The sequence below is a fragment of the Pan paniscus genome, chromosome 15, assembly GCF_029289425.2.
Source record: "Pan paniscus chromosome 15, NHGRI_mPanPan1-v2.0_pri, whole genome shotgun sequence".
NCBI classification, from domain to species: domain Eukaryota; kingdom Metazoa; phylum Chordata; class Mammalia; order Primates; family Hominidae; genus Pan; species Pan paniscus.
Window position 1 is genome coordinate 30,049,857 of NC_073264.2, and position 24,804 is coordinate 30,074,660.

The following is a 24,804-nucleotide window of genomic DNA, read 5'->3' on the forward strand; positions in this document are numbered from 1 at the left end:
TTTGGGAGGCCGAGGGGGGAGGATCACCTGAGGTCGGGAGTTCGAGACCAGTCTCACCAACATAGAGAAACCCCATCTCTACTAAAAATACGAAATTAGCCAGGCGTGGTGGTGCATGCCTGTAATCCCAGCTACTCAGGAGGCTGAGGCAGGAGAATTGCTTGAACTCAGGAGGCAGAGGTTGTGGTGAACCAAGATCATGCCATTGCACTCCAGCCTGGGCAACAAGAGCGAAACTCCATCTCAAAAAAAAGAAAAAAAAATATGCCATAATAAATTTCCCTAATTCTAAAATATGTATCTAATCAAACTTAGAAAGCATATATTAAAATATTGCTTACACAGGAATGATTTTGCCATCATAATTTGAATGAAGAACAAGTACATTTACATGTAGCCAAGAATACATAAGTAAAAACTATTGTATGGTTACCATGTGTTTCTGCTTTTCTGTCAATACTCATTTTAATTTCTAAGAAGATAAATTTCAAATAACAAAAGATTATTTATTGATTGCTTCAGCTTAGAATTAGCCTACCTTAAAATTAACTATGAATTTTGGAATTATATTTTAAGTTCAAATAACAGCACAATAAAGCCATGTGGATGTTATTAATTTATTAGATAAAAATAATACTCTAAGATTTTACTCTGGTGATGCAATTGAAATAATATTGTAAGTTAATGTAATTGGCAGCATTGCCCAAAGTTTAAAAGGACTATTACTTTAAACAAAGACAGTGTCTGACATTTATTTCAGATGAAAACAAATATTTACATTATTTTTCCTTTCTTTACATGTAAATAGCCTTAAATGTTCTTAAATGTAATTACATGTATACATGTAAATATATATCTATATTTGTATGATATTATTATATTTGTATGTATACATTTATATACATATGTTTGTAGGATATTTGTTATAAGGCATTGGCTCACATGGTTAAGGAGGCTGAGAAGTCTCATGATTCTACCGTCTGAAAGCTGGAGACCCAGGAAAGAGGAAAGCTAGTGTTACAGTTCTGGGAACCATAGGGCTCATGATGTTGGTCCCAGTGTAGGGCAGGAAGAGACTGATTGATATTTCAGCTGAAGCAGTCAGGTAGAGATACGAATTTCCCCTTGCCTTTGCCTATTGTTCTAGTCAGGCTATCAACAGATTGAATGTACATGCGTGTGTGGATTGGATGTGTGTGTGTGTGTGTGTGTGTATCTGTATGGGACATAGGTAAAGATATAGATATATCCTATTGGTTCTGTTTCCCTAGGGAACCCCAACTGACACAAAGACTAACTAATAAATGTAGAAGAAATGACAGAACTAGAAAATCAGAAATAAATAACCAACATAGCATTATTAACTCAGCCCAGAAACATCTTTATCAGATAGTCTACAAAAATAGCTATCAAGTTCTTTTTCCCTGTACACAATGCTATTTCTCACATCAAGATGTGAACTAAATATAACTTGTTTTACAGACAGAATACACTGGAAGTAATGTTCTGGTACAAAAAGTAATGCTCTGGTATAAGAAGCCTTGCAGTTTCCACCTCAGTTTCTTGGAATGGACACTCAGAACTCCCCTTCTCTCTCTTGCTCTTCCTTTCTCTCTTCTCTATTCCTCTGTCTCAGAATTTAGGCACATGATATAAGAAGCTTAAGTTACGTGGAGAGGCTATGGTTGAAGACCTCTGGCAGCCCCAGGTGAGCTTTCAGCCAACAGTCAGACCAGTCCGACTCAACTTTAGATCTGTATATGTCAGTGAGCACCTTGTACATTCAGCCAAGACAAGTCTTCTGATGACTCAGGCCAACTTTCACTTGATTTCAGTATTATGAGAGGCCAAAAAGGAATGATTTAACTCACCCCACTCAACCCAACAGACCTGTGCAATAAGAATAACACAGCACCACTCTAATCTATCAAAAATGCATAACCTGAATCCAATTATATTGAAAAATGAGACAAACCTAAATTTAGAGATATTCTATTAAATAATTGACATAAAATTTTCAAAATGTAGAAGTTATGAAAGTCTAGGGAAGACTGAGAGACTGAGTTTGAAGAAGATTAAAAAATAACATATGATACCAGCAATGAACAAATGGAATTGGAAATTAGAATTGCAGTATCATTTATATTAGCACCAAAAAATGAAATTCTTTGGTAAATCCAACAAAGTTTGTACAAGATCTATATAAAGGGAAACTATAAATCTCTGATGAAAGAAATCAAAGGAGAACTAAATAAATGGAGAGATGTTGCATGTTTATGAATAGAAGCATCAATATTGTCAAGATGCCAGTTCTCAAAATTATCTGTACATTAAATGCAGTTTTAATTGAAATCCCAGAAAGGTATTTCGTGAATATCAACAAACTGATTCTAAGGTTTATATGGAGAAACAAAGGCTCCAGAAGAGCCAACACAATATAGACAAAAAGAAACAAAACTGGAGGATTAACACTACCTAACTTCCAGACTTACTGTACAGTTATTGTGATCCAGACAGTATGGTATTAGAAAAAAAAAGAGACAAACAGACCAAGAGAATAGAATAGAAAGCCCAGAAATAGGCCCATATAAATACAGTCAACTGATCTTTGACAAAGAGGCAAAGGTAATACAATGAAAAAAATATAGGTTTAAAACAAATGGTATGGGCACAAACTGGACATTCACATGTTAAAAACAAATAAATCTAAACACAGACATTATACTCTTTACAAAAATTAATTCCAAATGGATCACAGACCTAAATTGTAAAATGCGAAACTATAAAACCCTAGAAGAAAATACAGAAGAAAATCCAGATGACTTTGGGGGTGGTGATGATTTTTTAGATACAAAATCAAAAGTGTGATTTTATGAAGAAAATAATAAATAAACTGCACCTCATTAAAATTAAAAGAATCTGTTGTGCAGAAGACAAAGTCAGCAGAGTGAGATGACAAGCCACAGACTGGGAGAAAATATTTGCAAAAGACTTATTTGGTAAAGGACGGTTACCCAAAGCTCAATAGTAAGAAAGCAAAAAACCTAATTTTAAAAAATGGGCAAAAGACCTGAACAGACACCTCACCAAAGAAGATATAGGTGGAAAATAATCATATGAAATGATACATTATTAGGGAACTGCAAATTAAAACACCACTGAGATACCACTACACATCTATTGGAATGGTGAAAATCCAAAATACCAACAACACAAAAGTTGGTGAGAACAAAGCGCTACAGGAATTCTCATTTGTTGCTGGTGGGAATGTGAAATCATGCAGCCACTTTGGAAGACAGCTTGGCAATTTCTCACAAAATTAAACATACTCTTACCATATGATTCAGCAATTGCACTCCTTTGTGTCTATCCAAATGAGTTGGAAATGCATGTATACACGAAATCTTGAACACAGATTACAGCCACTTCATTCATAATTGACAAAACTAGGAGGCAATCAAGATGTCCTTTAGCGAGTGAATCAATATATAAACTAGAGTGCATGCAGACAATGGAATATTATTCAACACTAAAAAGAAATGAGCTATCAAACCATGAAAAGACATGGAGGATACTTAAATACATATTACTAAGGGGAAAAAAAGCCATTATGAAATGGCTACGTACTATGTAATTCAAACTAAGTAACATTCTGGACAAGCCAAAACTGTGGAGACAGTAAAAAGATCAGTGGGTGCCAGAGGTTAGGTGGGAGGGGAGGAGGAATAGATGGAGAACAGATTTTTGTGGGCGGTGAAGCTATTCTGTATGATATTACAAAGGTGGACACATGTCATTATACATTTGTCAAATATCGTAGATTTCGCAGTACCAAGAGTGAACTTTAAGATGAACTATGGACTTTGAGTATCAATGCAGGTTTATCGATTATAACAAACGCATCACTGTGTTGCAGGATCTCAACAGTTGTAGCACAGGAGATTATTGGGGGAGGATGAAGGTACTTGATAATTCTGTACATTATGTTCAATTTTGCTGTGAAGCTAAAACTACTCTAAAAACAAAACTATTTAATTTTTTAAAGTGACAGTTAAATGAAATATACAATCTGTCATTGAACTTTTTGTTACTGACATTGGCAAAAATATTGGAACTACAAATTAGATGATAGTGATGTTTCAATGGTTTTTTAAAATTTTTTCATTACTGTGTTGGTAGAAGAATGTCTTTGTAAGGATTACAGAATGAAGTATTTGGGAATGATGGGGCATAGCATTGATAATTCACTTTAAGTGGTTTAGATAAAACATCACTTATACTGGTCTTGCAACTTTTCTATACACTCAGACTTATTTCAGAATAAAACTTACTTTTAGCATTTTAAAAAGTAGAAAATGAAATATTCCTTAAGGCAACACTCTAGCCTAGTCTAATATTGTATAGACATCAGATAAAATATAAGGAGGCAACACAGCCAGAAATTTTGCAAAAATTTTAAAACATTAGCCAGGCATAGTGCACGCTACTGTAGTCCCAGCTACTTGGGAGGCTGAGGTGGGATGATCATTTGAGCCAGGGAGGTCAAAGTTGCAGTGAGATACGATCATGCAAGTGCACTCCAGCCTGGGCAACAGAGTGAGATCCTGTCTCAAAAAAAAAAAAAAGAAAAGAAAAGAAAAGAAAGAAAAAGAAAAGAAAGAAAGAAAGAAAAAGTTGGGGGTGGGTCGTATAACCTGGAAAAATGTCTCCGACAAAAAAGGTTATTTTTTCTTTAAATAATTCAAATAAAAATATTGTTAATGATGTAGTGTTTAGGCTAATATGCTGCATTCTTGTTGTTTGTTTTGTTGTTATGGTTAATAATTTGACCATACATTACATATATTCTTTTGTATGTATCAGATATTACATTGAAAAAAATCTGGGATATGTCCCTCTAAAGTACGCACTGTATTATATAAACATAAGAATAAAGAATCTCAGACAAAATTAATTGGCAGCATCCTCCAGTAAAACACAATTAATGGTTTTAACTTTTAAAACCACATCAAGTTTCCCTAGTTTTTTGTTCAAGTTGTTCAGTTTAGAGCTTATGAAGTTACAATTTCTTCAAAAAGGGTAAACAAATATACTAGCTTTTTTACTATAAAAGAAAAATAACTAATTACCAGTGGCATCTGAAAAATGAACAAAAAATACTTGGAAAATAAGTGGTGTCAGTGTTTAATAGCCAATATGAAATTTAAGTACATGCACAATGTAGAAGCAAAAAGAAGAGCAGAAATTTTTAAAAATAATTTGATATTTCCCAAAAAAGCAAAAAGGATTTATCAACTGAAATGCGACTTTTTTTTTGAATTGCCACATGTTTCTTTTATCATTAGTACTGATTTAAATAATTGGAATATGAAAATAATAAGAACAAGTCATTTTGTTAACTATTGTGTCTTCAGTGCCTAGAAGAGTGCCTGAGCAAATATTCAAAAACATATTTTGATTGAATAAATAAATGCATCACATTTATTATCTGGGGATGAGGGACCATAATCTTTTTGCTACTTAGGGTACCTAGATAATCACAATCCAGGCCTGGCCACCAAAATATACTGTACTCCATTTCAAGCCTCAATTTTAAAAAAATCTGAAATGGTCTTCTTTTTTATTTACAAAATTAACATTTAGGTAGGTGAAAAATAATTCCACTTTTCATGGACCTTACTCAATAGTATTTCCATCTTTGTTCTTTCACAAGTTAAGCATTAGGGCTTACAGAGACAGGAACCAGAAAGATGTGAAGTTGATGAAATGTGAAGTTGATATGTTCATTCCTGCCACATAGATCAAGCATAGTATGATTGTCTTTAAAGAAAAGAAATGTAAGTTACAAGGTGCTGAGGCAGTAAGGAATTGTGGGAAGAGGGGAGAGGGACAAAGAGGCAGGAGATTTTTAATCATAGGCTTTAATTTAAATCAGAAATTTCTGCTGAGAATTCCTTTGATAATTGCTTTTAATTTCTCTATCATTTGTCTTTTATGTTTTTAGCTATGTTCATTATGGGTAAGATTTTAAATTTAAAATAATTGTGCATACTGAATTCTCTATTGCTTCAATTTTCATTTCATTACATGCCTTTAATATTATAATGAACAACGTATTCTGATGCATCCAGTTATTAAGGAACATTTGACTAGTCAAATACAACTTTAGAAACCTTAGGTTCTATTATTTTGGTGTTCTATTTTAATGCATTCTTACAGTTTTTTATTATTTTTATTATACCAGTTTTCAGATCTAATTAACTCTGCCAGCACAATAGCTTGTTAAAATGCTTTGAGACAGTAAACAGTAGAAATATATCCTGTATATATATACACAAATGGTTTGATTATTTTAAGTAAAGTGATTGGATGTTAATTGCTTGCAATGGGTAAATTCATTCAAAACAGTTAAGTCTTCTGTGTTTATTAAAAAACTACAAAATCAAAATAAGAATGTTGGAAGCTCCATATGATGCTACTCCATTCCTAAAATTATTCAACAACAAGCAATGTATTTTATATTGTACTCAGAAGGATTGTAATCCAATTTCTAGTAAAAAAAAAAAAAAAAATCAGGCCTTGTGGTGTCTCACACCTGTAATCCCAGCGTTTCAGAGGCCAAGATGGAAAAATTGCTTGAGGCAGGAGTTCAAGACTAGCCTGGGCAACATAGTAAGACCCCATCTCTACAATTTTTTTTTAATAGCAATGCATAGTGGCATGCACCTGTCGTCCCAGCTACTTGGGAGTTTAAGCGGGAGGATTGGTTGAGCCCAGAAGTTTGAGACTTCAGTGAGTTATGCTCGTACCACTGCACTCCAGACTGGGCAACAGAGCAAGATTTCATCTAAAAGAAAATCAAAAAACAACAGAAAATCATGTTTTATTTCTAGATAATTTATTGATATTGGTTATCTACTGCATTAGGATATAAGTTCAGCCTAAATTTAAAATGGCTTATACAAGATAGACATAATTATGTAGGCTGATACACTAGGTCTTCTGTTTAAAACTTACCAGGTATCTAGGCTCCTTATTGTTGTTTCTTTCTACCAGCCCTAAAGTGTCACACCTTTCCTTTGAAAGCATTGGCTGGAAGTTGTACACATTACTTTCGTTTATATTCCCATGAACAGACCTTGATCATATGGCTACACCTAGTTCTAAGGGAGGCTGCCAAGTAGTCTATATGCAGAACAGCCATGGCCCAAATAAAGATCGTGAGAATAAGGAGCAATCTCTGCCATAAGAAATGAATGCAATAAAAGCTCACAAATGTATAAAATTACAATCCATGTAAAAGTCCATTTCACAGCTATATAATTAAGAATTTAGAGCCTCTATGTTAAGGAGTCATAACTGAATTCCAAAAGGGAAGTAATAGAGAACATTTGAATTTTTTTCAATATGACTTTGAATATTTTACAAAGTAATACAAGTTCAGTGGAGCCAAACTTTACTAGAACATGCTACATGCATAATTTATCATTAAAAACAGAGGTTTCATTTACTTACACTCTTTCCTGTGTTGGGCATTGATGATTACCCAGTATTCTTTCTTCCTTTTTGCTCTTCCCTTTCCTAAATAACTCCAACTTAATTCACCTATACACATGAGAAGCCTCCCTGCCACATACACACACACACACACACACACACACACACACACTGGGCAAACACAAAGCCATCTCACATGAGAAAGAAACCAGCCTTTGTATAAACTGTTGTTGCAGACAGCAGAGTAGAGAGGCTGAAAGAACTGGAATGCTCGATGACAAGGTTAAGCTGCTGAATCAACTCACCTTGATGCCATCTCTGGAAGATAATAAATTTTCAATCACTTGCTTCACAAACATTCTAACTGATATGTACATATTCTAGATAACTTTTTTCATTACTTTCAGGAACACTGAACAGTATGACTTCTAGAGTTCAGATAAGCTATATTTACAACTCTGAAATGCAAAATTTTCAAAAAAAAAATCAAAATTTCATGAAACAATCCCATATACATTTTGAATGAGTTTGGATAAGACTAACGTGATACAACTTAAGTTTAAGATTGAGCAAATCAAAATATTTTAATTTTTAAAATATAGGTTTCATTAAGAATTCACTAAAACCCACATAATTCCTCATCTAATAATGTAAGAGTGTGACTCTCTGAAGTTCAGTTGAGTACAAAATCAATGGCAGATGCTTGTTTTTCCAGCCCTAGGGAACTGCTAATATGTGTTCTCCTGCTAATATGTGTCTACTAACACATTTTTAAGACTTTTTTTTTCCTTTTTGCAGCAGCTGCAGCAGCAGCAGTAGTAGCAGCAGGCTTATCTTTTCCATAAGAAGAATCTCGGAAGCTTATCTATTTTCACCAGGGCAGAAGTACTGCATTTTTCAAATGGAACTTCAAATGTTCTCACTTTGCAACAGAAATTATTCTTAAAAGGTCTTGAAATAGATAGATTCCATTGTAAACAAGCTGTTATTTCCCTTACTTAAAGAAGAAACCATTGTACACCATTTGACTGATTTTTTTCAACTTTCTTCCTTTCATTTCATTCTTATGCTTGATTTGATTATAATTTATTATATTTTATATCACAAGATATAAAAATTGTCAGTGTTAAGTTTTTAAAAACAGTAAAAGGGAAAGATGTTTAAAACCTCTGAATAAAAAATGAAGTAATATTAATGTGATTCAATGTCAATTGCTTGAGTAAAACAGATGACCCAATCATTTATAAACAAAATATATTTTGAGTTAAAATAATTCTAACAGAACAAAATAAGGCCTCCTAAAGGAATGTATAGAGACATGTATTGGCTACTTATAATTTCAGGGAGTACATACAGAGTATTTCTCAACTCATGGCAATTCATTAGAAATGGGTTCCCTACATATTAAATACTAAATGCTAAAAAAGCATTCATACATTCTATTTAATAGCACAAAGGCCAGCAAATCATACAAATGATTAAAACAAAATAAAAATTTGATATTACAGCTTTTCATTTCACAAAGCATAGAGAAATAGAAACTGCGGATGATAAATGAGAAAATTATGCGTCTTGTTTGAACATATGGAAAGGTTAACTTTTTCTTTATTAAAGTTGTAAATAAATAAAGACTATTAATACGTTTCAAATAAATTAGTAGTGTTTTCCAAAATCATCACAATAAGATACCAATAATAAGCAGCTGGTTAAAAGCATAAAACCAGAATGCCAGGGTTCAAACCTTGGCTCTACCATTTATTGACTGTGTGCCTTTAGTCAAATTAATGAACGTCTCTAGACCTCAGCTTCCTCACCTGCGAGAAGGAATGATGATAATAATAGTAGATAGTTCATGGGGCTGTTACAAGGATTAAAGAATAGATATAGGTAAGTATGTAGGAAACTATATGTGCTCAAAAAATTATTAGTAACTTTATATGCATAAATTTTTTAATTCACTCTCTATATATAACAATGATCAATTAAAAGCATACTTCCATGTTTTCTGTTTCAACTTTTAACAGTCATACAAATATATAATGATAAATAATTCTTTTAGAATGACTGTTAAAAATAAAATTTAAAACTTCAGTCTGTTTTCTTACCTGTCTAAATGCTTATTTCTCCAGCTATATGTTTTTAAAGTAATGATTACGCTAGTGATATTCATGAAGTATAAATGCAGTTCAACTAGGTGAAAATCTTTTTGAATACATTTATTACATTTAATATATGTAAGCCACTTACTTGGCCCTTCATAAAAAAATAATGCTTACTATTTTCAACCAGTATATGGGTCAGATTGTTTTTAGACAACTATTTCTCTTTGAATTAAATAAGCAGAGAATTCATTTGCATTTGTGACTTAATTACATTTATTCTGCTCCCAAAATTATAAGTGTTAACTTGCTGCAGTATGTCCACACGAGATATTTTACAACCCATTTGGAAGTCAAATATTTTTTCACAATCAACAAACATTTACTGCATGCCAGTCAGATTTAGGACATCTCTTGGGCTCCAATCAAATTATCCAAAGAACTCAGAACTGAAAGAACATCAGAACATGTTGGACAACTCTCTTCCTTCATAGGTGAAGAAATTGATGTACACAAAATGACTTAAATGCAGGGAAGAGCCAAGATTACTGAATCTAGTCAGGGAGATAATTCAGATTGCAGGCAGATGCTTGGTGTTTTCAGGGTCCCTGTCTTTAAGTTATGGCCAAGTTACTAGAAAACTGGCTTCTCTGTAGAACAGTTAATAGATTTGATTTTAAAGGCATTGTTACAGCCTTTTATAAAGTTGTATTGAAACCTGCAGAAGGTCATGTCTTCAATTCCACTAAAGATTACAGCACTATTAATAGACAAAAAAAGAAAATTGGTGATATCCATAGCCCTTTCTAAAGTTTGTGATGGAATCATTATGTTATCCTGATTAAAAAAAAATTGCTCTCCTTTGGTCAATCTGCCCCAGCTATTATCTGAGAACATCTAATCAAAAAGTGCTGGGCGACATGTTCTAACAAGAAAAGATGCAGTTGTGAGTTATTAGCTGTTGGTTGACCCTTTATTTACAGTAAGGAAAAAAAACAAACTGCAGTAAGATATTCTTTGCAATAAGATATCCTTGAATTCAGGCATATTTCTTGGGCACTGGCAATTTTAAACTTTTAATCAATAAGGATATTTGTATAATCTATCTTCATTTTACTTTATGCTCATTGACAATTAGAGAACAATATTTTCATAAGAGCAAAGAAAAGACTTATTATTCTACCTAATGAATATATCTGTGTAGATGTCAAACCCTAGAATTCTATAGGAAATTTTACTTATTTTTTCCATTCCTTTTTTAATTAAAATTTCTGATTAATTGCCTTAATCTCCAATTCTCTTTGTTGATATAAATTCAACCACAGAATAAGCAGAAATTTAGGAGTACTGCAAATGAAGAGAATTTCCATGCCTCCTTGACTCCAATTTGACAAAACGGTTTTTTTTTATATTTCTTAAGATCTACTTATATCAATCCAATTATTAAAAATAACATGGACACCTAAATACAAATTTGGCAAAATATTTATATTCAAATAATCTTAATATGAACATAATTATTTTGTTACTCTCTCTTCTTTTGCCACACTAGAAGGATAGTATACCATTCCCATCTCTCACAGCACATTTTAAAGATTAAGCTCTCCGGTGCAAAAAAAAAGGTAATATCTTTGGTGGTAATAATTCAGATTCTAGTTTCAATGAGTATCAATGTCAAATATGAAAAAATAATAGAAGGAAGGTGGAGTTTAAGACAGGATGTGGAGTTCATTCCTCTGAACATGAAATAAGAAGGGTCTAAGGAGGACCCAGAGCAGTAGGAAACTTGCTGCTTATTCCTGACAGAATTCCTGAAGGAAAGACCCTGAAATTGAAGAGAAGAATGGCTGTGTGGTCCAACTGAGAAGGTTGAACTAAAGGCACAAATCAGCCAAACTGAGTTGATTGCTGGATTGACCATTGTTCTTTGGCCTAAGAATAACACAGAAGCAGCAATAAGCTGATAGACCTGAAGGAGCCATTCTCACTGGCATTCAGTATTCACAGACGATTAATGGCTTGAAATTCTCCTACCTTCAAACTATGGCACAATCCTCATTGAGGCTTGGGAAGAAGTTTTGTTTCATCGTTCACTGGCTGTTCAGGCTGTGCTGCAGGACAGAATATTACATGAGTGTAGCCAATGTTAAAAGGAGGTAAATGCCACCCAGCGGGTGACAAAAAACTGTGTATGATTCAAGGTCTCTGAGAACAGACAACACACACTCCCACCGGGTTCAAGAAGTGCAGCATCTACTCACAGTAAGAGAGGAAAGAGTGCACTAAATCCATCCCTTTGTAATGCATCTGTCTCTCACGGCTAGCAGACTCACGCCACAGCCCTCATGGGCAGTGTGGCTTTATATACCCCACTTGGTGCTGCAGTGGAAGGACCTCGACCTCTCCTCTATGGTATCTGAAAAAAAATTGTGGGGAGAGGACATGTCTGAGGACTATTGAAACACCCACTTAAGGAGAACAAAGAACTACACATTGATTCTGAAACAGCAAAAGATATTCCCACATAAGGCCATAAGCCCAGTACTTCCTGTGTGGGCCCCCTTACCTACTGGTAAGGAAGGGTTCCATGCCCATTCTTATGTGGCCCAGTGGGAGTGAAAAGACAGCACACAGGAGAATGTCTTTCCCAAAAAGCTTCAAAAAGCATAGCTTTTGAATTGATATGCCATCATCAATTTAGCTCTTCTTCTGAATAAATTTGATGTCTCCTGCTGAAGTTGAAACCTAAACACACATTCGGAGATAGCTGAAACCAGTAACGAAATAGTTTCCCTCTCTAGTGTTTTCATTCTGGTATTTGCTTTTACTCCTTCTTCTTTACAATCAGCTTCCCCAATTAAAATTTAAAATCCATTCTATTTTCCTAAATATCTTTAACCAGTGTCTGTTCAAAGTGCATGACTAACCTTTATTTAAATGTGATGACCATCTACCTCTATTTTACTTCTTTCACAAACTTCTCTACATCTTCATTGCTTCTACTTCCACTACTTTTACAGTCACTTTTACTTCTCACTAGTTCTCCTTGACATTCTGAAATCTGCTTCGGTTGATGTCGATGGAAGCTAATATGTCAAAAAAGATGTATTTGTACAAAAAGGCCACTGATTACATACACCCACATATCCTAAGAATGTTTTGCTTATTATCAGTGACTCTTTATAACTATCTCTTTTTCTCATTCTTCCTTCGTCATCCTGTTTCTGCTAACCTGTTGATTTTCAAAATGTGTGTGGACACACACACAGCTACACACCTAGACACACACACAGCTGTGTACCTAGACATACACATACACACACATCGAACCAGTTCATCCATTTTGACTTAGTGATTTACTGGGACTATTTTTATATAAAAAATTTTCAAGACTAATCGTGAATCATAAGTGTCTCTAAACTTATAGGTGCACAAGCTCACACAATTTTATAGCCATCTAAGCTAATTGCTTGATAGACTGAATTCAGAAAATAAATGGTTAAAATGCTGGTAGTTTAAAAATAGTTTTTTTTACTTTATTCTAGGCTATAATGATTATTTGGAGAGCCTACCTATGCTGGTGGCAGTTACTAGTTATCAATAATTAAGCCCCTTTGGGCTATAAGGGATTAACCACTTCTTAACTTCCTCTGAATCATTTATCTTGAACTCTTTTGCTCTACGTTTCCTTTCAGAAAAAAAAAAGTTCTCTTTCTATCACAGAGCAATATTAATCACATAAGAATAGAAAATCTTCTCATTAAAGCTCTGAAGCTCATTAGAGAAGTTTAAGTTATTCTAACAGTTCTCTGATATTGTTGTATCCATGTAATGAAGAGCACTGACTTCCTTGCCAGTTAATTGTCTTGTAGGAGCTGACCTAAAAACTGAAGTACATGTTCTATGCTGTGAGGAGGATAGAGTTTTAGCTGATTTTATTAAAGCAATTAATTAAAAATTTATCTGCCAAAATACTATTCTTCTCTTAGTGCTGTTACATTAGCACATACTTGTAAGCATGTTACAGATATGCTTCGTTTTAATACAACTGATGTGTTTCTGAAAAGTCAGGGGATGGAACTAATCTGAAGTACAGAGATTTCAGACTAAAGGAAATCTACGTAAAATACTTTGTTGACTGAAGCATCCCGAGGTAAACAGCTATCCCTTAATGCGTGCTTTCTTGTAAAATCATTGTGGTAGCACAAAAATAACAATATTCTATAAAGCTGAAAGAATATCAGCAAGACAAAATCTAGAATGTCAGAAAGGAAAGGAAGAAAGCAAAAAGGCAGAAGAAAGAGGACACACAGACTTGGCAATGTAAGGATAGGGACAGGGGAAAGAGAGAAACTCACCTTCAGAAAGCAAGCCCACCTAAAACTGATTAGCAAGGAATTTTGGAAGTCATCTGAAGCAATGGTGAGCAATGAGGGAAGCCATTTAAGAAAAGGAAAAAGACTCCCATATTATCTACAAAGTAGAATGTTTACAAATGAAAGATTTCCTCTCTTATGTAGTCCCTGAAGTAGAAAAGGTATTCGTGAAGCTGAGTATCAATTTTAAAGTTGCAGGTCTCTCAAACTAAATAGTAAATAGTATGACAAATGTTATTCATTTTTTACATTCCACGGGAACTGCTGGATTAAACAACCTAAACAAGTATAATTTTCCACAAGCTTTTACTTTTCAGAGTTTACGTATGTTAGCATGTATCGTGAATCTTCAACAGAAAGATAAAGCATTTCCCAAATGTAAACCACATAAATTTTTGCTAAAATTATTTCCAGGTATTAAAGATCAGAGCACCAAAAATTACAAACAAAAATTGTACTTAAATATAAATTAAAATGATATGAAGCATAATGACATTAGGATAGTGGAAATAATTCTGTACAACAGCCTGATTAAATTTAATTTAAAATTTCAAGATTTTGAGTACTAGTGGGACTGGACATAAATGGCTGGTGTAGAATAAAATGTCTTTCTTGACAACGCTATGGAGAGGAGACAAAAGGTGCTATGTGCCAACTAGAAAAAGCAATAGTCTTGATTACTTCACGGGTTTCAAAGCATTAAGAAACCTGCAAACAAATTAAATCTATAAGGCTATTTGATATCTTCAGATTAAAATTTATGGGAAGGTTATAGTCACAAGTTTCAATAAGCTAGAGCAGGAAAAATAATAGAAAAGGCTTAAATCCCAAGATGTGCCAAACTTTTGTAGTTTGCTTAGCATATCCCAAAAATCAGGCACTTTATAAAATTTTCTGCATTATTTATAATGTATTATTGCTTCATAAAACACAGTTCAGTATCATGATATATAAGCTACATTATGAAAGCCTTAAACCTTGCAATTACCTAGACCAGATCCTATTTTAATGAACATGTGCCAATGTGATTTGTGATGTTAAGCCAGACTTCTTGTTAAAAACCCAGGTTTTGACTTACACAAATAATGGATAGTGAATTAAAATAAGGAAATTTGATAAGGAGCTAAGGGGTTCAGTTTTGACTATGTTGGTCTGGAGGTTCCTGTGGGACATTAAGATGGGGATTTTCAGTAAGCAGTTGAATGTTCACATCTGAAATTCAAAAATAAGTTGGTCTAAAGATAAATATTTAGAATTCATTAAGAATTTATGGTAACTGAAACGAAGGAAGTAGTGAAGATCAGTCAGATGGCCTGTTCAGATGGGCAGTATAGAGTGACATGAGAAGGCACTAAGACCAAAAAAAAAGAAGAAAAAAAGAAAAAACCTGAAGAAGAAAAACTTATTTAATTTTAGTCAGGGAAAGATAACAATTCTGGTTCACGCCTATAATCCCAGCACGATGGGAGGCCAAGGGGGGAGGATCACAAGGTCAGAAGATCGAGATCAGCCTGGACAACATGGTGAAACCCCATCTCTACTAAAAATACAAAAATTAGGCAGAGATGGTGGTGCATGCCTGTAGTCCCCAATACTCGGGAGGCTGAGGCAGGAGAATTGCTTGAACCCGGGAGGCGGAGGTTGCAGTGAGCTGAGATCATGCCACTGCACTCTGACCTGGTCAACAGAGCAAGAATCCATCTTGAAAAACAAAAAGAAAGACAAAAAAAGAAAAGAATTCTTTATAGAATAATGACTTAAAGCAGCCAGGCATAGTGCCGCGCACCTTTAGTCCCAGCTACTCAGGAGGCCGAGGCGGGAGGATTGTTTGAGCCCAGGAGTTTGAGTCCAGCTTAGGCAACATAGCAAGACCCTATCTTTAAAAAAATGACTTAAAGCTTCTCTTATATGAAAGTGCAGCATATTATTGGCTTTCATTTCAAGTCCATTTTCTCAGTACTTACAAATAACATACACACACATGACATACACAGACACACACAAATGCAGACTTTATAATTGTGGTTATGGTGTAATAATATCATAATAGCAATAACTTTTATAGAATACATAATATGTGCCCAGCACTGTGCTGTTTTATATACAGTAAATGATTTAATCTTCATAATAGCCTGTTGCAGTTATTTTTTAACATGTAATAAACTACTTCAAAACTTGGTGTCTTAAAACAACAACCATTATTTTATGGTTAATGAAAGTGGGTCAAGAAATTGAGTTGGGTTATAATGGGTGATACTAGTTCTACACATGAAGTCAGCTGAGATCACCAGATGCTATTCACCTGGTGGATGGGCTGTTACAAAGGATACCAGGAGGCTTAACACACGTGTCTCATGCCTTGCCTGGAATGGCCAAAAAGTTTAGCTCAGCTAGTAATGTTAACCAGAGAATCCACGCATGGATCTGCAGCATGAGATCCCATGTCTCATGAGTCTCAGAGTAGTCAAACTTCTTATATGATGGCTAAATGTTCAGAGTAATCAAACTTCTTATGTGGAGGCTAAAGGCTCCAACAGAAAGATTTTTAAGAGCAGCATTCAAAAAGAGATCAGCAAAAGCTTCAAAGCTTCATATGATCTAGCCTCAAAGGTCTCACAATATCACTTCCATTATTGTTTACTGGTTAAGAGTGTCACAAATGCCAGCCCAGACTCAAAGGGATGAATACTAGACTCCATCTTTCAAAAGGAAGAGTAGCAAAGTATTTACAGCAATCTATATTCTACCACAGAGCTCTATTAGGTATATATGAATATTATCTCTTTTTATAGATAAGAAAACTGAGTCCACTGTGGTTAACAAATTGTCAAGATCTGTTAGTCAATAGCTAAACCAGTATTTAAAGATGGCAATTCTAACTCCAGCGCCTTAGCTCTAAACTGCTGTTTTAGAAATGCTTGATTGTGCAGCCTATTCAAGGAGCTATTTCATTTGTTAATCACTAGATTCAATGTAATTAGTAAAACTATAAAATCTTTGATAACTTGAAAGATATAAAGTAATTTTTTAAAAATATTAATGTATACAGAGCACTCATAGACTTAGCAGAAAATACAAGACTTACTAACACATAGCCCTCAAGAAGTTTATAATTTAGTGGATGGCATGAGAGGTATAAACAGTACAAAATAATTAAAACAGTGTGTGACACAAGTGCTGTAAAATAACTATACAAGGTCAGAGATGGAAAACATCCGAATTTGCTCTAATCTTTATAGAATGTGCTCTCTGCCATGACTATCCTCACAATTCACCACTCAGCCACACAAACCCTGTGAGGTTCAACCTCAAATGCCATATCCTACTGGAGGCATTTCTGAATTGCCAAACTGTGTACAAGCACTCTCTCCTTTAAACCTCTATTGCACACCGTTTACATTTATCTCAGTGTACTCTTTTACCACCTTATACACACTTGCCCTTGTCTAATCTCTCCTCTGTTCTCCAGCTCATTTGGCTTACATTTGACTCTTGTTTAGCCTGTATCCTAAAGAAAAAGAATTAATAATTACTTACAAATTAAAATGACAAAGAGTTATTGGACATCCACTCAATACTTATTTACTGTCTACTATACGCAAGCACTAGAAAATAGCAACATTAATAAAATGGCCAAGCATTTACAGAGTTGACAATATAGTTATCTATTAGATCTAAATCTAAACATTAAATTTCAAGGATTCACAGCAGTAGAGTTATTGGTAGTCATGATAATGTCTTAAATCAAATTTAAAGTATAAAAAAATGTACCTAATACATTTTCTTTTTTGGGGGAGGATGGAGTCTCACTCTGTCACCCAGGCTAGAGTGCAGTGGCGTGATCTCAGCTCACTGCAACTTCTGCCTCCCGGGTTGAAGCAATTCTCCTGCCTCAGCCTACCGAGTAGCTGGGACTACAGGTGCATGCCACCACACCCAGATAATTTTTTTTTTTTTTTTTTTTTTTTTTTTTTTTGAGACGGAGTCTCGCTCTGTCGCCCAGGCTGGAGTGCAGTGGCGCGATCTCGGCTCACTGCAAGCTCCGCCTCCCGGGTTCACGCCATTCTCCTGCCTCAGCCTCCCGAGTAGCTGGGACTACAGGCGCCCGCTACCACGCCCGGCTAATTTTTTGTATTTTTAGTAGAGACGGGGTTTCACCGTGTTAGCCAGGATGGTCTCGATCTCCTGACCTCGTGATCCGCCCGCCTCGGCCTCCCAAAGTGCTGGGATTACACACACCCAGATAATTTTTGTATTTTTAGTAGAGACGGGGTTTCAGCATGTTGACCAGGAAGGTCTTGATCTCTTGACCTCGTGATCCTCCCACCTCGGCCTCCCAAAGTGCTGGGATTACAGGAGTGAGCCACCACTCCCGGCCCCTAACACAAATTTTTAAACTTCATTCTTTACAACTTACAAGGACCTGAACATTCAACTAATCTTACAAGCAGGGCCTATTTTTTGTCCAAGTAGGGGTAAAGCTCTTCCCTCATCATACAGCCATGTTGTTTGCAATTTTTTAAAAGGTAGAACTGGTGAGTAGAAAACTAAGTAGTAGCTCAAGGGCTGAAAATTAATGGTAACATTTGATTGCTAATAGCTTCAGAATATCAACAGTAGATCAATATCCTTATTAACACATATAACTTAAATCCTATTTTACTTATTGTTTGAATTTGTCACCACTACATTTTTCATTAAAGTGCCACGAATGAAAAAAATATATTTCCATTAAAATGTTTAGCACAGATTTATAAAAATTAAATTTCACTATTTCCAATTCATGATGATTTTGTTGATGCTGTCCTTTATTTAAATCAACAACAGTAATTTTCTAATTTGAAATAAAAACCAAAATATTCAGGGAATGATGTACATCTTTTGCACATAATACGCTTTTATAATGGTCATGATCAGCTCTATTTTTTCCTCTGTAAGCCAGCCAGAACTCAAAGTGACCTACAATGGAGAGAAAATTCACAAATTAAATTCATCTTTTAAACAAAAATCTTTTTGTGTTCATTTCCATAGTCAGTAGACCCTCTCACAGCCACCTCAAGGATTCTGCTAGCTCATTTTCAAAAATCTCAACAACAAATTCAGCCGGAACAAAATATAAAATGATTATAAAGTTTAAAAGGTTAATTTTTTCACAGATAATTGGGTTTTAGCAAGGTACAGCCTTAAGCCAAGATAAATAATTTCTAGTAGAGAAACTTAGACATCAGCTAGTAAGTGAGCATAGTAACAGGTGAAAAGGGCCTTTCTGGATCTGCTGGAGACTTGTGACATACAAAACCCGACATTACATCAAAACATAAGTTTGGTCCTAATAGAAAATTAGAAAATAATCACTATCCTACAAGAATGAACATTACTCTCTTTATTTTAAATATAGTATACCTAATATTAAATTGTAGTTGAAGAATTATTCATTAACAATAAAGGCAGCTTTGTTTAATTTCCCTAGTAAATTCCCTGTCAAAGTTATCTGTACAGGTTATTTCAAAAGAAGACACTTTATAAGCTATTTAGTAAGCAAAGCTTTTTGAATCTAATTCAAGAAAAGGGTAGATTAAAATGTATTCTGATCTACTAAGAATGTATTTTCCCTTGCAGAATTAGAGGTAGAATCTGGCCCTTTTCCTTCTAAGTGAAACTGACTAGAAACAGATTCACAAGGCATAGGTAAATCACAAGACAGCTTTAATATTGGTCCTATTTTCCCGAGACCAATAAGTTGAAGAAAATAAGAATGGAGAGACTCTTATCCAATAAAAGATTATTATTTTTCACAGTATAGGCAGGTGTAAAACACAGTCTACAGAAAAATAAGGGTGGTATTATTCCTCCAATTTAAGGGTCCATTCAGAAACCGTATCAATCTTTATCCTTTTCACAAAGAAAAGACTGCACATCATCAGGAAACTTCAATAGGGTCAACAAACAGCACAAACCATAAAGTGGAGAGTATTAGTTGTCTACCAAAAGATACTCTCCTTTTATTCCTGCATGCAGGACTAAATGGAATATTCCAGCCTCCTTTTCATAGTGGACTTCTTTTTCCATGGAATTTAATGTGATAGGTGTCCCTTATGGACCTAAGTCTTAGGACCATGTGTATGCTTCCATGTTATCTTTCCCCTTGTCACCAGCTGGAATGGCAGCTGACCCTGTCTCTGCCATGCAGAAGATGACAGTCCTAGAGGATAATACTGCAATCAATGGAAAGAACCTTAATTCCTGAATAACTTCATGGAGCAGAATTGAACCATTCAATTTGGATTGTTATGTAAAGGACAAAACCAGTTCTATCTTCTTTAACTTACTGAATCATTGTTCCCTTTGTTACACCCTAATTCAGACTAATACTTCCTGTTAACTGAAACTGTCAAAGAAATACCATCATCAGTACTTCCTTTCATTATCCTTGATCAATATAGGCCTGGCTCCAACTGGGAGTGGCCCAACATTCATATCTCCAAGTATAAGCAATCTTTGAAAATGTACAGCTAACAGATATTCCTACCAATGTAGCCCAAACATGGTAGAACAGCAGTTGTACATAATTAGGTTTCATAATTCCACTTTATATAAAAATTTGGAAATCTCTTATTGCTTAGGGGCAGTCTGGTGACCAACTTTTTAAAAAATACTTATTAGAAAGTAACATGTAGCATTTTAAAAAATCATCTAGATCTTTTTCAACAGGAAAATATACATAACCAGTCTAGATTTTTTTATTTTATTTTAGGGTTCACGTGACATATAGGTGAATTGCTTCCAAACTAATTGATATTTCAGGAAATGCCTAGCTTTTCTTTAATAGAGTAAAATGTCTTTTATTACCCAATTCAAGCTAGCTTGAGATAATATTCTGAGAAGTAAAAATAATTTGAATTTATATCCAGTTATAAATGATTGGTTTCAGAAGTTTATCTGAAAACAGTTTTTAGTAGAGGATAGAGTGAGAGAAAAAGTAAAAATGAGACAGGTATTTCTTCAGATGAAATGGTATAATTTATCTACTATTCAATTTTGTTAGGATTGGTTGGCTCCACTGCAAATGAAATAGTAGTAAAAAGAAAAGAAATCAGCAGATAGTTGAAATAGCCAAAGAAGGGAGCAACACAGCATTGTTAACAGGAGATTCGTGATTACATCTACAGGCTAGAATTAGCTAAACATTGAGTATACATGGACACAAAGAAGGGAACAGCAGACACCAGTGCCTACTTGAGGGTGAGGTGAGAGGAGGAAGGTCGGAAAACTACCTATCGGGTCCCATGCTTATTACCAGGGTGATGAAATAATCTGTACACCAAACCCCCATGATACACAATTTATCTGTATAACAACTCCATATATGTACCCCTAAACCTAAAATGAAAGCTTTTTAAAAAATCAGCTTTATATGGAGGCAGTTAACCACCTTTTATGTTTTTTCTAGGACTTATGCAAGGAGCTCAGTTTCTTCCTATGAAATTTATCCCACTTGATCTTTGATAGCCGAAATTATTTTGTTAAACTGACAATAATCCCGGATATTTAACATCTCTAAGCCAGTTTTCCCGTCTGTAAAATAACAAAAAATAACACCTACAATATAAATTCATTTTAGGGTTAAGAAAATTATATATGTGGACTGTCAACAAAATTCTTAGCATATATTGATAATTTTTTTGTTTTTCTTTTCATTCTTTTAACATTACATAAAATGTAAAGATTTTCAGATACTTCCTTTGCCTAAGCCAGATACCAAAATCCAACAAAATATTAATAAATACATTACACAATTACTACAAATGCATCAGCTTTGTTTTGCCAAATTTTCATTATTATAATAAAGGCTTAACATTTGAAGTATGCTTACAAATTTATGCCACAATCTTTAAAAGGTTTTACAGATGCAGAAAGTGAAATGCAGATTCATTAAGAAACTTGTCCAAGGTCACACAGCTGGTAAATTGAAGAGCTGGAGTTTTTACATAGGAAATCTAACTCCAGAGCTCATGGAGGTCAATTTTATTGTCATAACAGTCTATCTGGACATAAAATTGCACAGCCCTAATTCTATATCTGCTATCTCACAGTTCTTACAAAGATCCACTCGGCCGGGCGCGGTGGCTCACACCTGTAATCCCAGCACTTTGGGAGGCCAAGGCAGGCGGATCACGAGGTCAGAAGATCGAGACCATCCTGGCTAACACGGTGAAACCCCATCTCTACTAAAAATGCAAAAAGTTAGCTGGGCGTGGTGGCGGGCGCCTGTAGTCCCAGCTACTCACAAGGCTGAGGCAGGAGAATGGCATGAACCCGGGAGACAGAGCTGGCAGTGAGTGGAGATCGCGCCACTGCACTGCAGCGTGGGTGACAGAGTGAGAATCCATCTCGGGAAAAAAAAAAAAAAAAAAGAAAAAGAAAGAAAAAAAGAGATCCACTCTACAGCTGGATGTGGTGGTGCCCATCTGTAGTCCCAGTATTTGGGAGTGAGACTGTAGTGTGCTATGGTCATGCCTGTGAATAGCCACTGCACTCTACTAGGCAACAGAACCAGTACTCACCTATTAAGTAAATAAATAAAGGTCTGCTCTGAACCTACGTCTTTATAATCCCCTTATTACACACAGCCTTCTATTCACAATTATTTTCGTTTCATCAAAATATTGGCATTATTATGTTTATCAAATATTGCCACAGTTAATCTAAGAGTCAACTTTCTTAGGGTAAGTATAATAAAGGAGATGTTTTTGAAACTATTAAACTTCAGAACTGAAGGGAGTTAAAAACAAATCTGCAATTTTACTTTTTGCTTCTAAAGTGGGCATTACCCTTAACCAATTAGAACAGATTAAACAGCTAGGATTTAAATCTCAGTTACTCTGCCAAGCCCATCATCTTACAAAATTAACTATTTAAATGATGCATTTTATGGACATCAGCTCCACAAAATTGTAAGAGAATAAAGTATTTTCTTATATTTTCTTAATGAACAGGGACATTTCATTAAGACAAAATATTGCCTTAATGAACAGGGACATAGTACATTAGGCAAAAGTAGACAGAGACTAGGCTTTAATTATAAGCTGTCCCGTATTTTATTTTAGCTTTTTTAGGATTATCATTCTATTATTTTCTGGATTTCATTACTCATTTTGAGAAGAAAGGTAACACTCTTATTTTGCCTTTATTTGCTCCTTTGAAGGTAATATATATTGTTTGATTATCTGTTGGCTGTTTTTAAGGTTGCTTTTTTTCATCTTTGGTTTTTGGAAGTTTTATTGTGATGTGACTACATGTGGTTTTCTCTGCCTTTATCCTATTTGGCGTTCTTAGCATTTCCTGTCTTCATATTTTTACTCAATTTTGGAAATTTATTCTGTAGTATCTCTATTATTTTTGCCTCATCTTCTCTCTGATCTTTCTGCTTTGGATCAGATCTTTATCACTAACATAAATTCTTTCAACAGGCTTCTAACTGTCCTCCTGGCCTCTAGTCCTTAAATATACCTTCTTTACAAGATCATACTATTTTCACAATTAGAACATTCAGTGCCTCTAAGATAAAAGTCCAGTGTCCTTAGTAGAGTGTATCTACAAGACCCTCCATGATATGACACCTAGAAATTATTTCAGCAGGCTAGGCACGGTGGCTCACGCCTGTAATCCCAACACTTTGGGAGACCAAGGAGGGTAGATCACTTGAGGACATGAGTTCAAGACCAGCCTGGACAACATGGTGAAACCCCATCTCTACTAAAAATCCAAAAATCCAAAAATTAAAAATTAGCTGGGCATGGTAGCGTGTGCCTGTACTCCTAGCTACCCTTGGGGGCTAAGCAGGAGAATCGCTTGAACCCAGGAGGCAGAGGTTGCAATGAGCTGAGATAGCACCACTGTACTCCAGCCTGAGTGACAGAGCGAGATTTGAGACTCCATCAAAAAAAAAAAAAAAAATAGCAAATTGTGGCCCTACTGTTTCTAGTTTGTTACTTTAACCCTAAAACAACCTGTTGCTGCTTATAGTTCTGAGTCAAATTCATACTAGGTCTTAGCGATACATCTTATCTCTCCTGAGACAGCACTAAAATAAGAACATAAATGCACAAAAATAGAATTAATACGTAACTAAGAAGAATGTAGGAAAGAAGTTTTCAAAAAATGAGGAATAATAACAGATTTCTAACAACTGGAAAATGCAGAACAAACTACCAAATGGAATTAACAGTAAAGATCTAGAAAATAAAGTAGAGAACTCTGCTACAGTGTAAAGCAGAAATGCAGAGTCAGAAAGCATGAGGGAACAGATAAAAGACCTATAGAAGTGGTATGGACGCCCCATATCTGAGTAATAGAAACCCAAAAACAACGTGAATACAGAAAATGGAGTAGAAGAAATCAACAGAGAACTGATAGAATCAAATTCTTCCAAGTTGAAAGATACGAGAATTTAAAGTGAAAAATGCCAAGTGGAATGTAAAGACCCCTACCCAGAGATAATCATAAAAGCTTCCAAGATTAAAAACAGGTTATCTAAAAATAAATGAGTTATCCAGGTGTGGCTTACACCTGTAGTTCCAGCTACTTGGGAGGCTGAGATGGGAGGATCACTTGGGTCCAGGAGTTCAAGGCTGCAGTGGGCCATGATCACACCACTGCATTCCAGCCTAGGGGACAGAGTGAGACCCAGGTTCTATTAAAAAAAAGAGAGAAAGGATTAGTTTAAACTTATCACCAACACTGAATGCTAAGAAAATAGACCAAAACCTTACAGTTTTTGAGAAAATATTTTTGACTTAAAAATGATATACCCAGTTCAATCACACGCATAC

At 34.9% G+C, this 24,804-nt stretch overlaps 1 long non-coding RNA gene across 1 annotated transcript in view; it reads right to left on the reverse strand.

Moving 5' to 3' along the window:
• The window catches only part of LOC117975786 (uncharacterized), a 121,594-nt gene that overhangs the window by 74,254 nt on the left and 22,536 nt on the right, over nt 1-24,804 (reverse strand). The window contains exons 3-4 of the long non-coding RNA XR_008620824.2: nt 11,858-12,012; nt 11,631-11,707 (exon numbers count right to left, since the gene is read on the reverse strand). This is a non-coding gene — a long non-coding RNA (uncharacterized LOC117975786). The remainder of the gene's footprint in view (nt 1-11,630; nt 11,708-11,857; nt 12,013-24,804) is intronic.